Genomic DNA, 13,608 nt, shown 5'->3' with positions numbered 1-13,608 from the left:
AAATGGTTATCTTGCAGGATCTGCCAGTAAAATGGTTATCTTGCAAGAATCTTACAAGTTCGTTCCAGTCAAGCTGTCTTCTTATTGGCTCTCATTCATGCAACAGATTTCATTTTGACCAGAAAATTACTTAAGAATCAGTTTCGTGTTTTTTTAAGAAAAATAATACATTTGAATAGATTTTAAATCTGAAAATATGAATTATCTGAAAAAAAGCAAATTAAAATTTGCCTTTGAGAACTGTTAACAAAAATAAATTACTATAAAAAACTTTTTTCCTTCAACTTTATCAAGATTTACAAAATTACACATCTATATTACTTTTTCTGATGAAAAAGTTATGTGGTATTATTCATCGCATCTTAAACAGCTTCTTTTCATTTAATTCATCTCGTTACGCTTAAGTTTCCTTGCCAATGCCCAAAAATGTGATTACTCACGGCTTGCCATTTTTTTCAGCTTCGAAGGACTTTAGAATAGATTTCGCGCATATCTCTTGCTGTCAAAATTACTTGCATTAATCAATTCATCTTGTAGGACCTTGTGCAAAAAAGTGGATATATTAGAGGATTCTGACAGGGAAACGATTATCTTTTAAGATTCTGGCAGAAAAATTGCTATCTTGCAAGATTCTGGCAGAAAAATGGTTATCTTGTAAGATTCTGGCAGAAGAAATGGCTATCTTGTAAGATTCTGGCAGAAATCTTGCAAGAATATAACCATTTGATTTCGACCCGGGTATGCACTTCTGAGAACTTTTATTAAAAGTTGTCATAATTCTAATGAATGATGAAATGCAACATTTTTCTTTACTGAGCAAACAAAATTTTTTAGGCAAACAAAAGTTTTTGTAGGAAAAGGATGATAAATTTAAAATCGTATAGGCTGTTGCACAAAAAAACTTATCAGTGTTCTTTAAATTATTTTTTTTATCCTTTTTCATCTAGTTATAAAATTCTGTTAATGTTTCTAACATAGTGGCAATAGTTGTATTATTTGCAATTTTTCAGAACACAATTATATGTAACATTAGCAAAAGATTAGAATGCTCCTCAAATTCGTCATATTAAAGGTCATGAGAATTGACGAAGAGGTAACAAAATAATGGTTTCTTTTAATTGATGCTCCCAAAACTCCATAATAGATTAAATGTATTTTGTCGTAAGATTTCATTACAAAGAAAAAAGAAATAAGTTATCTTGGAGTTAAATCCTCAATAAAAAAAATTAAACATTCGAACTAAAAAATTAAAATTTTTTATTATTTCTCAGATAATATATTCTTTTGACAAATTGTTAGGGAAAAACTCATCAATCTTTGCATCAACTGAACACTATTTTGATATTACATCTTTTCTGAAAACTAATTATCATCAGAAACCTAAGATAATATATGAATAAAAATAATATGATAGGTAAAAAAACGGAAACTGAAAAAACTGAACTCTCTGCAGCCTTGTTGGCGATTCAGTTTTTTTAAATAATGACGCCTAATATACTGAAGCATACCTAATATACTATCAAAAAATGTTGACAATTTTTTTGGTGATCGTTTTCTTCAAAATTAAATGTGTTTTCAAAATTCTTTTATTTCTTACTCTAGTTTTAAAGCCGAGCAAAAAAGTGGGGAAGCAAAATTGAGAATATGCGGGCTATAATCACCACAACTTATCAGGGGAAAACAGAAATTTGGCAGTGCAAGCGAAATTTTTTACTAGTCATCGGACAGGTAGACATATCGTGAAAGAGATAGTGACGCTGAAAAGTGACAAGTTATATCAGACTAGATTATCCCAGAGAACTTTGATAGAAACAGCAATTGATTCCAGTTTTTTGGTAATGCCACTTTTCTATCTCATCGGAAAAACTATCGGTTACCAAATGTTAGCATAACGAAAAAATTTAAGGCTGCTGTAAAGTTCCTAAACCCCATTTCCTTGGGGGTTAAAACAATAATAGACACAATTCAAATATATACTCTTTTTTTAACTGGAGAATAAATCTTGTCCGATTAGTTTTGTCTATTTAAAGAAAGAATTTAATTACCGGTTGTAAACGCGCTAAAAACTGCCTGCTTCGCTCTAGAATTTAAAAATTTCAAATTAAGATCTTTTTCTGTTTTAAGGTCTTTGTTTTTTGTTTCTGCTCTAAATACGTTCTCAGAGTTTGAAAGGCAGAACCAAATAAATGAAAAACATTGATTTCTTCAGCAATCTTTTTAGCATAATTTTCATAATTTTTAGCAATTGTCATAATTTTTGACAATTTGTTGCTTAATTTTTTTCGAAGCCATATCATTTATTAGGTAAGTGTTGACAAATTTTTTTTAATGTTTAAACTTCACATTTATTGTTGTGCGTAAAATGTCACCCCGAAAAATAAGGAAACAAAAGTGGGATAAAACAGGCTATAATCAAAACAACTCATCAGGGAAAAGCATAAAATTGGCTTGCAACCAAAAATTTTTCCAGGTATCGGTTCTGTTGACATACTGGTCGTAAAACAATGGTGGTGGCAATTTTTTGTGCGTATTACGGCCTGCAACTTTTTCAATCTTGTCTGCGGCTGAAAATTGACAAATTATCCCAGACTACAATTCTGGAGGGGGTATGTTTAAAAGAACATGCATTGTGGTCAACTAATGCTATAACCTTTTACGGGCAACGGGAAAGTAGAAAAAAATATTCCCTCTAACCACAGGGAATTTTTTACCATATTCAGTTCAGTTTGGGTACCATGTATGTATGTATGTATATTCCACGTATAATTTATACGTTGCTAGTATAGACGGTAGTATATGTGCACGTAAAATTTCTGCATTGAACATCATTGGGAGTGAAAAAAAGGGAAAAGGAACCACCATTAGCACGCCAAGCGTTTTATCTGCAACGCTAGCGGATATTAAAAAAATAAAGAGACAAATACGTTATTCCCTTTTTTTTTACTATAGAGGAATTTCAATACTTTCATAGTGCAGAAAATATCATGTTACTAACTTTTACTAATTTAGTGATGATATAAACATCATTCTTGATTTTCGATTTTAACAAAATTCATTAGTTCATCAATTCGTAAGTTCGTGATTTTAATATCATTCATCAACTTTTGGACAAACCAATAAAGACTCCTGGCTCCGTCGGCTATATCAAAAACTGGTTTTATAAATTGTATACTTTTTCTTTTGTAAGTACCAGTAGTTTTAATAGTTTTGCACAGCAATTTTTGTACTTATACATGTAAGAATTTGGTGAACTTTATATAATTTTAAAGTTCACCAAATTTTGTGCATGTGTAAGTATAAAAATTGGTTTAGTAAAGTTAAACAAACAGCTAAGTTTGACTTTACAACAATGGACCGCTAGTTCATTCAACCATTTGTTAAAAATGAGATTGGCGTTTCATACGTGAATTGAAATTGAGATCTAGATTTTGTTGTTTACGCTTCTTTCGTTTATAAACTATGGTAAATTAAATTAATCTAGTTATAAATAACAGTTTTTGCAGCAAAAATTTTGATGTTACTGAAGTATTGAAAAATTACAACGCGCTAACCACACAATTCTAGTCAAGCATATCTTAGCTACATTATATTTGATGTTTAATCAAAGTAATTTTGACGCTTTCGCTTACTGATTTTTGATTAGAAAATAAAAAAAATCGTATTTTTTGACAGACGCTGTGAAAAGTTGCATTAGCAGATGATATGAATTAATTAACATCATTTTTTTGTCTCAGTAGTTTGAAAAATAGCAGGCTTTCTTGTGATTTAAATTAGTTGGTTACAGATCAGCAGCTCAGTTCGACCACACTTTCACAAACAGTAAGTCAACTTTTTCGATGTTTCTTGTGATCATCTTTCTAACACTTGTTTGTCATCTGTCACTTAAAGGAGCTTACTAAAATCTTTAAGAGACAAATAATCGCATCAATTTTTTTCCTGCTTTATGTTGAAACAAACCGTTACATGGCCCACGTGTCGGATTTTTCGAGCATGTATAGTATTTGGGGGTGTTACAATAAGGGACTTTAGTTCAAATTGGCTACCAAATTGGGTATCTGAGCATTTGTTTTTCACGATGCGTGTTTTTGGGGCTAGAATGAAAGATATCGACAATACTTCGTAACTAACGTCACCTTTATCTACCGTTGAGGTATCTAATAACAAAGATATTGCCAATTAGATCTAAGCGAAAGAAAACCTAATTGGTGATTTATGTAAGAAAAAGCTCTCTCGGTAATAGTTGTGGAAGACGACAATTAGCAGTTTTGCAATTACCGTAGAAATGTTCAATCAAACAATAAGTCTTTGTATTTGGTCGCAAATCATTACTTATAAAATTCGTAAGAATTTTAGCTAATTAAAGGCCCAAACTGGCATAATTATAATTGGGCTTTTTTTTATCCGTGAATACTAGTTACAAAGTTTAAACCTTTTGTAAAGATATAAGTAAAATTTTTGCGTAACCCTGTTCCGTCTTGGAAAGTGGTTACGATAGCCGCAAATGGCGACAAACCATGGTTGATCGTTTTAGAAAATGCCAAATTTACTGATATATTTTTTGGCCGAGTAATCAACGTAAAGACTCAAGAAAGTAACTCAACGCCCGGATTAAAGTCAATCAAATTGAAGTCAAAAATTTTTATCTGATGAAACATTAGGTTCTCAGGATGAAATATGTAATGCCGTTAGTTGCGGTTTTTTAAGTATTTATTTTGAAGAGAAGGTCAGACTATGAAAAACTTTGAACCAAGTAAACCTCTGAAACTAAACTGAATCAACACACTTGCCTAGCAGCTAGAGATGGTTTAAATTGTGCCAACAACCCCGCATAAAAGAAGTCTTTTCTTCACCTTCAAGATATTCTGCAAGAAAATGTCGTTGAACTGTTTTTTTTTGCATTTTTGCACCAATTTTGAGCTCATCTTAGAAAACCTGACAAAATTATACATCAATATTTTAAATTAATGTATCAAAAACCTTCGGTGATTCTGAACCAAGAACAATAATTAATAATTGATAAATTTTATGCCCGTGGTGATTGTCCACCTACAAATTTGAAATTCAATTTTGAAATTAGCTATAATCTTCTGTTTTAAAAATTCTCAACTACCTCAGAAGTGACGTTGTGAGACTCTCCAGGCTTCTCCCAGCTACACCTATAAAAATAACGTGTTCAGAAGCAAAACATTGTAAAATAGTTTGTAAAAACTTTTTTTAAGGAAAAAACCAGCATTCACGGCCCTTAATTTAGAAACCCCTTAAACTGAAGTTAAAAATTGTAGTTAAAACAGCCAAATACCTGAGAAAACATCTATTGTGGACACAAAAGAAAAGTGTTGCCTTTTACTTCAGTATTCAATACGGTTGAATAATCTGGCAATTATTCGCAACTTTCAGTACCATGCTACTTTTGAGAATTTATTCAAAATTTCAATCAAGCCACTTTTCGATCTCTTTTTAATGGTTACTCAATAGTGCAAAACGTGGTGCAAAATGAAAAAGTTCTACAACAGAAAGACGAATATGAGCTGATATGATACTTTTTTTTCTAAAAGGAGTAGTTGTTGAGAAGGTGGTACAAAAAATTATAAAAGTTGGTTTTTCAGCAGTAAGTTTCCAGCTGAAATTTTTACATAGGAAACAATCATCTTTCTTTTGATTCAATATCAAATAATTTTAGTGAGAAATTTCTTATTTAGTTAAAACATTTTAAGAAACGCACATGGGTACGAAATAGGCAACGCTTTATTATTGACTTCGCTCTCTTATTATTTGAGTAAAAATTGGCTGGCGGAACAAAAGTCTCTTTTTCGTATATAAACATCTCTCAGAAAATTTTTTATGCTAATTCATTGTATGAGCTGTTTCATTCAAAAATATGTCTGGTTAAATAATGATAATGAAGATTTGGGAAACTTTAAGTTTTATTATATTAATCAATTTTCCAACAGTCGAGAAGAAAAACCATTTTTTGAAGCGCAATAGGAACTGAAAACGTGGACGTTCTGTTTAAAAAAGAATCTGCTTTGCAGCAGAGATTTCAAATTCCAAAATAAAGTCAAATACGTTTGAATCGCTGAAATCCTTGATGTTAAAACTAGTTGTTTCAAAGTTTTCGTTTAAATAACTTCCTGGTCAAAAAATAATAAATTAGCTTATAAACATTTGGAAAAAAGATCATTTGCATCATTAAAATAAATATTGATAAAATAGTCATTGCTGTAATAGAATGTATAGATATTTATAAATTATCCATTATTTTCCAACCTTAGTTGCATCCCATAAAAGCGTATTGCCACCTGACTGTTATGAAAACAAATGTACACGCTATTAGAAAAATGAGCGCATAAATTACAAATATATATATATATATATATATATATATATATATATATATATATATATATGTATATATATATATATATATATATATATATATATTTATATATAAACAGTGTTACTTAATGGTTTTCCTTGCCAAACTCATTTGCCTTGATGCCCTGTTTATATATATATATATATATATATATATATATATATATATACAGATATATTTGTATATATGTATTGCACTCCATCTGCGTCACTCTCGTTGCTCTCAAATAATCTATATTTTTTGGAGTAATCAGAATTGTTGAGGAAAAATAAATACTCGCCTAAATAAATCCTTGTAGTTGCTTTGTAACAGAGCTCAGTTTAGTTACTCAAAGTTTTTTCGCAGCCCATCTCATTCGACCGCTGTCTTCTCATTGACAATTTTGGTCTGGGAATCTTTTTTATAAGACTAAATCTCGACTAGCTTATTGATCAACCTAAAGTGTTTTTCATTGAGCGTCTTCACAAAGTTAGTAGTACACTTAATGGAGTTTTCCAAAAGTATCATCAAACTATTTAAAACTTTAGAATTTTAAATTCATGGAAAAAATAGCAGAGTGATGATCGGAGAGGCGAGATAGTTAGCAAATTTTTCCAGAAACACAAAATGAGGAACACCAATGACATGCAACCCGAAAATTTTTGCTCTGGGCTGACATAAGAGATATTTGCGTAAACTTTGATGACTTTTTAGTCCCTGTATGACAGATATGAGGATTTAGTACCATTTTTCCATGAAGTTTTCTCTCTTTTCTGATTCTGTAAATTCTCATCCAGATGGATAATTTTTTTACTGCTCATTATGAGAGCAGCCAAATTGAAATAGAAATTTTACGATCACTGTTACGGCGTCAACAAATTGATCAATAAATTTTTTGTACGCAGCAGTTTTAGCGACAATTTTTTACAGTCCCATAAAAAAGTTTTCAATCCTTTTTACTTGAGGGTTTCGGGGTTATAGAAATAATACAAAATGTGAACATCGTTTTCATGTTTCTAGAAATTATTGTTGTTTGATGTACCATGTAATCTTCTTCATCTTCTTAAAACAAATCTTCATTTGTTTTAACTAAAGGTACACCATTTTTTGATATAATATTAAAAGTAATGAAAATGATTAGTTTTGTCGAGCAGGAAAAATAACTTCGAATGCTGAGTGGTTAATTAACTTTTTTTAACAAAAAAAGAATTTCTTGCTCCAAGTAGTACACTAATTAACAAAAGCCCCATAATTATTTACGAATTTAGGGATGCATAAAGATATTTCCCAAAATTGTGCCCATTAGAACACCTCAACATTCGCTCCAGTCAGAGAACAACTTTGAAAAGAGTGAAAAGTTACACATTTCTGAGCTGTACCAGTAGTATTAACAAACATATATTTCTTCACCTAGCAAATGTTCTTGTACAAATACGCCATTTGTACTTCAGCCATTCGTTCATTGCTCGTGTTCGTGCTCAAAGACCTGAAATGCAACTATTTGCCTTGTGCATTTTGCGCAAATTCCCTTTACTCAACATTGGACCAAATCTAAAGGGTTCTAATCAAATAGCTGAAGTTTAAAACTAGTACTAAATGCTACAATTTTGAAGTATTTCTACATAGTAAAATATAACTCAAACATACTTCGTAGCAGGATTTAGAAATTTGCTGCGAAACAAATTTGTATTCTTGTCATTCGGTTTTAGCGAAGTTTTACTTTCGAATTCATAGCGAACTAAATTCTAACCCGTTGTTAGTAGTAATAACTTACGAAAGCGTTGTTACCAATGCGTTATATATAAGTCATTCATTATAAACCATAACCAGCTATTTGGGTTTCAAACAGCGGGTAAAATATCACCAAGGAAATTGCAATCCAGAACTTTGAGCAATTCGAGTCATTTGTGGATTTATTTTAAAGGGCAGCAAACAAACCCAGTGGTTCAAATTCTGGCACGGCAAATAACTGACGAGGAAATTTGAATTGGAAACCCGCCATGAAACAATGAGTGATAAACAGAGGTAAGATTGTTCAGTCAAATTCCGACATTAATAAGTAAAATTTATAAACTGTTAGTTAGGTTATTACTGAGATTTCTAACTGCTTGGTTCTCCAGAATTATTAAGACTCGAAACTTGGTTATCCAGAATTCTAAGACTTATTGCACGGCGTTTCGCAGAAACCTAGCTTATTCATAGTTTGTTGACTTGTGTAGTTTATAATCAACTATTTCTGCATAATTTTTGCATGTTTTCAGAAAACGGTAAGGCCTGCTTTTATATTATGACACTAATTTCTTCCCTATCCGGTTTGTTTTCTTTCTATCCCATCAAATTGCTTCCCAGCGTTTTTGTACCTGTTTTCCTAACCGTGTCGAAAATTATCTACGCGACTTCAAACGCAGCTGGACTGCCTTTAATAGACCTTCAGATTTGTACCCTAGTCTTATGTTGTGTTTAGGTGGCAAACTTATACATAAAGAATCAATTATAACATGAAATATGAGGTTCTGACCCAGTCATTCATCAACTGAATTTTAAAAAATCTATTCTACATTTGTTTAATATTACAATAATTTGAAAAATAACTAAAAAAATTTTCATACAAACAACAAACAGTTTCATACAAACTAAAAAATAAATATTAATCATAATTTTAAAAAAAGAAACACTGAATTACCTGAGTATGTACAGACTAGTGTAAACTTCAAGGCGGTTATACAGGAATAATGTTACATGATTAATTATTACAATATTACAAAAGTTATATATTTCAAAAGAGATAAAGTAAGCTTTCAATCATTAAGTATAGAGAAAAATCACACTTACATTAATTACCAATGCGAACAAATCCAAACTATACTTTATAATTATTGCATTTAAGAAGTCACAAAAATTTGAAATAACGTCATGAAACTTCACTAAAATTATATTTTTTATAGTTATCAACAAACTGTTTAAAAAAAATCTCTTAGATTTTTTGAATGTAGCGTAATTACATGGGGAGAATCAAATATTTTATGTAACTTTTTCAAAACTTCAATACCTTTTCGGATTACGCTTTTATCGTATTGTTTGATCCTACTAACTGCTTGATGAACTTTCCGGTTTTTTGATGTTTATAGCACTCAAGAGTAGGTAGCAGGAGTCCATTTGGTGTATTGAATGCTGGTTTTCGATTAGTAATCAAGAAAAAGAGTTAGCAGGTTATTCTGTAGTCAAGCAGGGGGTGAACAGGTAGAATTTTCTGCCGCAGCTTAATATCTGTAGATGACTCGAATTTTGAACGATGATAACACGCTTTTACTGCCCAGCTTAATTGTTTTTTTCAGGTGTTCTAAGGTGTTTTTCTAAAACTCACATGCTTTGGTGTTCGATGCCATAAAAAATTTTGTTCATCAAAGAATTGGTGGCAAATGATTTACCAAAAAAATAACGCAAAGTATATCATACGACCGAATATCATACGAAAATTTTAATATCCGAAGAATTTATACGAATTTATCAAAAATTGGTTGAATCCGCTAAATTGTGGTTCTGTAAAAAATATCAATGCTTTTCCCTCTCCCGAATGTCACCTTTTAAAGTTGTCGAGGATATTCAAAATATTTGACTTAATAACTAATTATTTTGAAATTAGACATTTCAAATAGAGATTTAGTTTCATATGATCTAAATAGGAACTCAAAATAACATGAAACAAGATCAAAGTTATTCAAAGCGACGTCTTCAATTATCAATTCAAGTTAAGTCTATAGTGGTTTTAAAAACTGCGTTTTCTAGATACCTATACAGCGAGTTTAATTCCCATTAAATGTTTTCTGATCTGTAATAAGTACCATAAGGATTCCAAACATGCAGATGTAAATGAGATTTTTTGCAAGTTGGAAAATACTCATTTTGCAATTTCGACATAAACGAGCCATGGAAAAAACTAAAAAAATAGAATTAGGCTTTTTCAAAGAAGAATATGGTAAAACTAACTCTCTCAATGACAGAAGTGTCACCAAAAATATCAGTGCAGTATAAATAAATAGCAAAACAGAGATATGGTAAGGTATTACAACGGTAAACTTCTGAAGATGGATGAAATTCATAATGAAATGAGGTGAAATTACTATGAAATGAAGGTGATATTTTATAAAACAGCATCTTGATCATAAAAAATTTCGATTCGAGACTTAATTTTTTGAGACCTGCCGGAAAAAAATTACACTTCCAGAAAAATGAAAAATCAATGCCCGAAATCTTGTACAAAAATGAAACAATGAGAAGAGTGTCTTTTTGCTCATTTCTGTTTTAATGCCAAGAAATTGTCCGTGCTTCATTAATGTACGTCAATTTTCTCTACGTTCTTGCCAATTTCCAAAACTTCAATTATTTTCAACAGTTACAGTTAGCGTGGGGGTGCCTAAAATAAACAAAACTTGATAACAACCTCAAAAACTGAAAAATTTCTAGGACTATTTTTTTGTATTACAATTTTATTGCGATTGCGTCTGAAAGTAGTATCCGAATACTTTATTATGGCCGTTGTGACGAAATAAAAACCTAACAAGCGTCAGACTAAACGAGTTTTTGTGCAATAAAACTATGTTAAAATAACTTACCTATTCTCTATTGATCATGACATCAAATTTGGTAGGAATTATATTCAGAAACCCCGGTCACGATCAGTTCGTGCAATGGCGGCGCAAGATTTTGTACCACTGCCTAATCAGAGCTGGTACCTGAAAGCATTGTTGGAACTCTCCAATGTCTTAATGGCTTATCTGAATGCTGTTAGTCTGTCAAATTTGTACGTCAAAGAAAATTCTTATATTTCTCGTACTGGACAAAAAACGTAGCAAATTATTGATTTGTTCTACCTTGTCTTTAGCGATCTGTATTGACAAGCCGATCCAGATTCTGTTAGATGCTTTGAATCATTTTAAACAAAATTTATGAGATTTTTTTTCATAATACTTTATAAAATATCAAGAAATTTTCACTTAAATGTTTAAATATATTTTAAGTTTTATGAGATCAAGTTTTAAAAATGCAAAAGTTGAAGGTCGTATGATATTGATTAACCATCTGCAAGATGAAATTACAGATATTGAAATAGAATTATCTGCTGTTATTGGAATAGGCTTTTCAAAAATGTTGTTTAAATGAAAAAAAAACTTGTAAGGATATCGGTTCGCAATTGATATTGTTTCATGAATTTTTACAATAAAATTTGTTTCATTGGAATTGAGTTGTAATTTTGTTTTTCAGCCTGATTATAGTTCCAATTTTTTCCGCAAAGAATATAAGAACAACCTGGTGTCTATACAATAAAAAAGTAGTACTCTAGGTTGATAGAGTTGATAAATCTATGTCCTCTTGGAAGCCAATGGTGGTAAATAATATTCAACTAATTTTTCAAATTCTGTTTGCTCAAATAGTTTAAGTTTTCAAATTAATAGTCTTTACCCTAGTCGAGAATGGATGAGGAATCTTGTAACCATCTTGTAGGAATCTGGCAGGTTCCTATAAGATGATGTATCCTCTGGCAGAAATTTCTGACAGATTCCTAAAAGATAACCATTTTTTCTACCAGATTCTTCGACTAGGGTAAGCATATGACGAAGGTGATACAGAAAGACTACGCATGTAGTGTTACAAAATTGAATTGTCCTGATTTTATTTGCCTCGAAAGCACTTGAGCAACTGTTATCAAAACGCCGAAGTTTGCGTGCAATTGTGAAATTCGCGGCACCCCGAAGGTGAAAACGTGGAGTCTCTCCCATCTTAGCCCCAAGTATAGTAGATTTATCGCAATGGGGGGGGGGCTATACGATAGTGAGGGGGGGGGGGGGCTATAAAGCGAAAGACCCAAAATGCGTCCGTGTCAGTTTTGAACAAAATGTTGTTCCCCTTGAAAAAATTGCAAATTGTTCCAGAGTACAAATATACCAAATAATTCTGTTGCAGTGTTGAGTTGAAACCGGTCGGCGCATCACTACAACCAGCGCCGTCAAGTGGCCAGGATCCGGACCAGTCCTTCGCATCCGAGTCCTCGTCGGATCCTCTGCTTCACGGACCCTCCAACGCAAACCCTGCTGACATCATGGTAAAATCATTTGTTGCAACCTTCCCATTTATTTTCAGTTTGAATTTTATGCAAGGCTGGAGCCTCCTTTATCAAATCCAGCCGATCTATATCTCTAGTGAAACAGATTCAAAATTGGATTCCAGGCAGTTTTGTTCTTCGTTTCGCCAGGAAAGATTGAGTTTCATTTTTCTGTCATTTTTCAACTCTTCAAATGCACTAATATCGGTTATTATGCTCAATATTTGTTCCGAACCCACTTGTGGGAGAAGGAACTATATACTCAAATGGGTTTTTTTTGTTCAGTCAATTTTGGCCGATCGATATATTCATCGTAGAGAAATGTGATTGGTATCGTTAAAAAGCTAGTCCAGCCTAGAATTTGAAATTAAAAAGATTTGTTGAATTTCGTATTTTTCGAGGAGTTATGGAAAGTTTAGTGTGAACGCGTCATATTGAATTTTTTGTGAACACGTCATAATTGGTACGATTTCGTTCACTTTTAGTGTACTTTTTCTTCAAATTATTATGATTTTATTTAAAAAAAAATTCATTCTTCAAATTATTATGATTTTTTTAAAAAAATTTCATTCAAAAATACATTTCACGCCACAAAATGAATCAATTTCGTATTCCTAATGCACAAAAGGTGATAAAAAGACTAGTTCTGGTCTCATAGGGAAGTTTACTATATAAAAAATTCGAATTCTATTTCAGAGCTGTTTTTTTTAGAAAACTTCACATTTTTTGGGTCACTTTTCAAATCGATGTTTGGTTAATGATAAACCTGATTTACAGTAAAATGACGCTTAATTAACAAAAAACACGTTTTCAAGGAATCGCGCATGTTTTTTATGGCTTCGACTCTGAGCTTTTGTAATTTTTAATAAAATTTTTTATTTTCTCTTTGAGGTTTTACTGAACTCTTGGAGACCTATGGCATAGAATCGTTGACTAAAAGTGCGACGGGTTCCGTAATGATCATTAGTGAAGCCATTGATTGGACAGCTGTTGATTGTTAAGATTTTATATATAATTTTTCGACATTAACGGATCATAAACTTATTTTCGTGAACTGTAAGTCAGTCTCAATACTGACAAGATCCCGCTCCTTTCTACTGCAACCAAAACTAATTTTTTTAGCGGTTCCATCTTCTAACGATTGGTTTTATGA

At 31.6% G+C, this 13,608-nt stretch overlaps 1 long non-coding RNA gene across 1 annotated transcript; it reads left to right on the top strand.

The window, feature by feature from the left end:
- The first annotated feature begins 3,612 nt into the window (after window positions 1–3,612).
- LOC142341201 (uncharacterized) lies at window positions 3,613–12,454 on the top strand. The gene is made up of 3 exons (XR_012759107.1): window positions 3,613–3,819; window positions 8,280–8,380; window positions 12,317–12,454. It is a non-coding gene; the product is annotated as an uncharacterized LOC142341201 (long non-coding RNA).
- Window positions 12,455–13,608: the final 1,154 nt, after the last annotated feature.

This window comes from Convolutriloba macropyga, chromosome 6 (genome assembly GCF_964194025.1).
Source record: "Convolutriloba macropyga chromosome 6, txConMacr16.3, whole genome shotgun sequence".
Lineage (NCBI taxonomy): Eukaryota > Metazoa > Xenacoelomorpha > Acoela > Convolutidae > Convolutriloba > Convolutriloba macropyga.
This window is presented reverse-complemented; position numbering and strand designations above follow the sequence as displayed.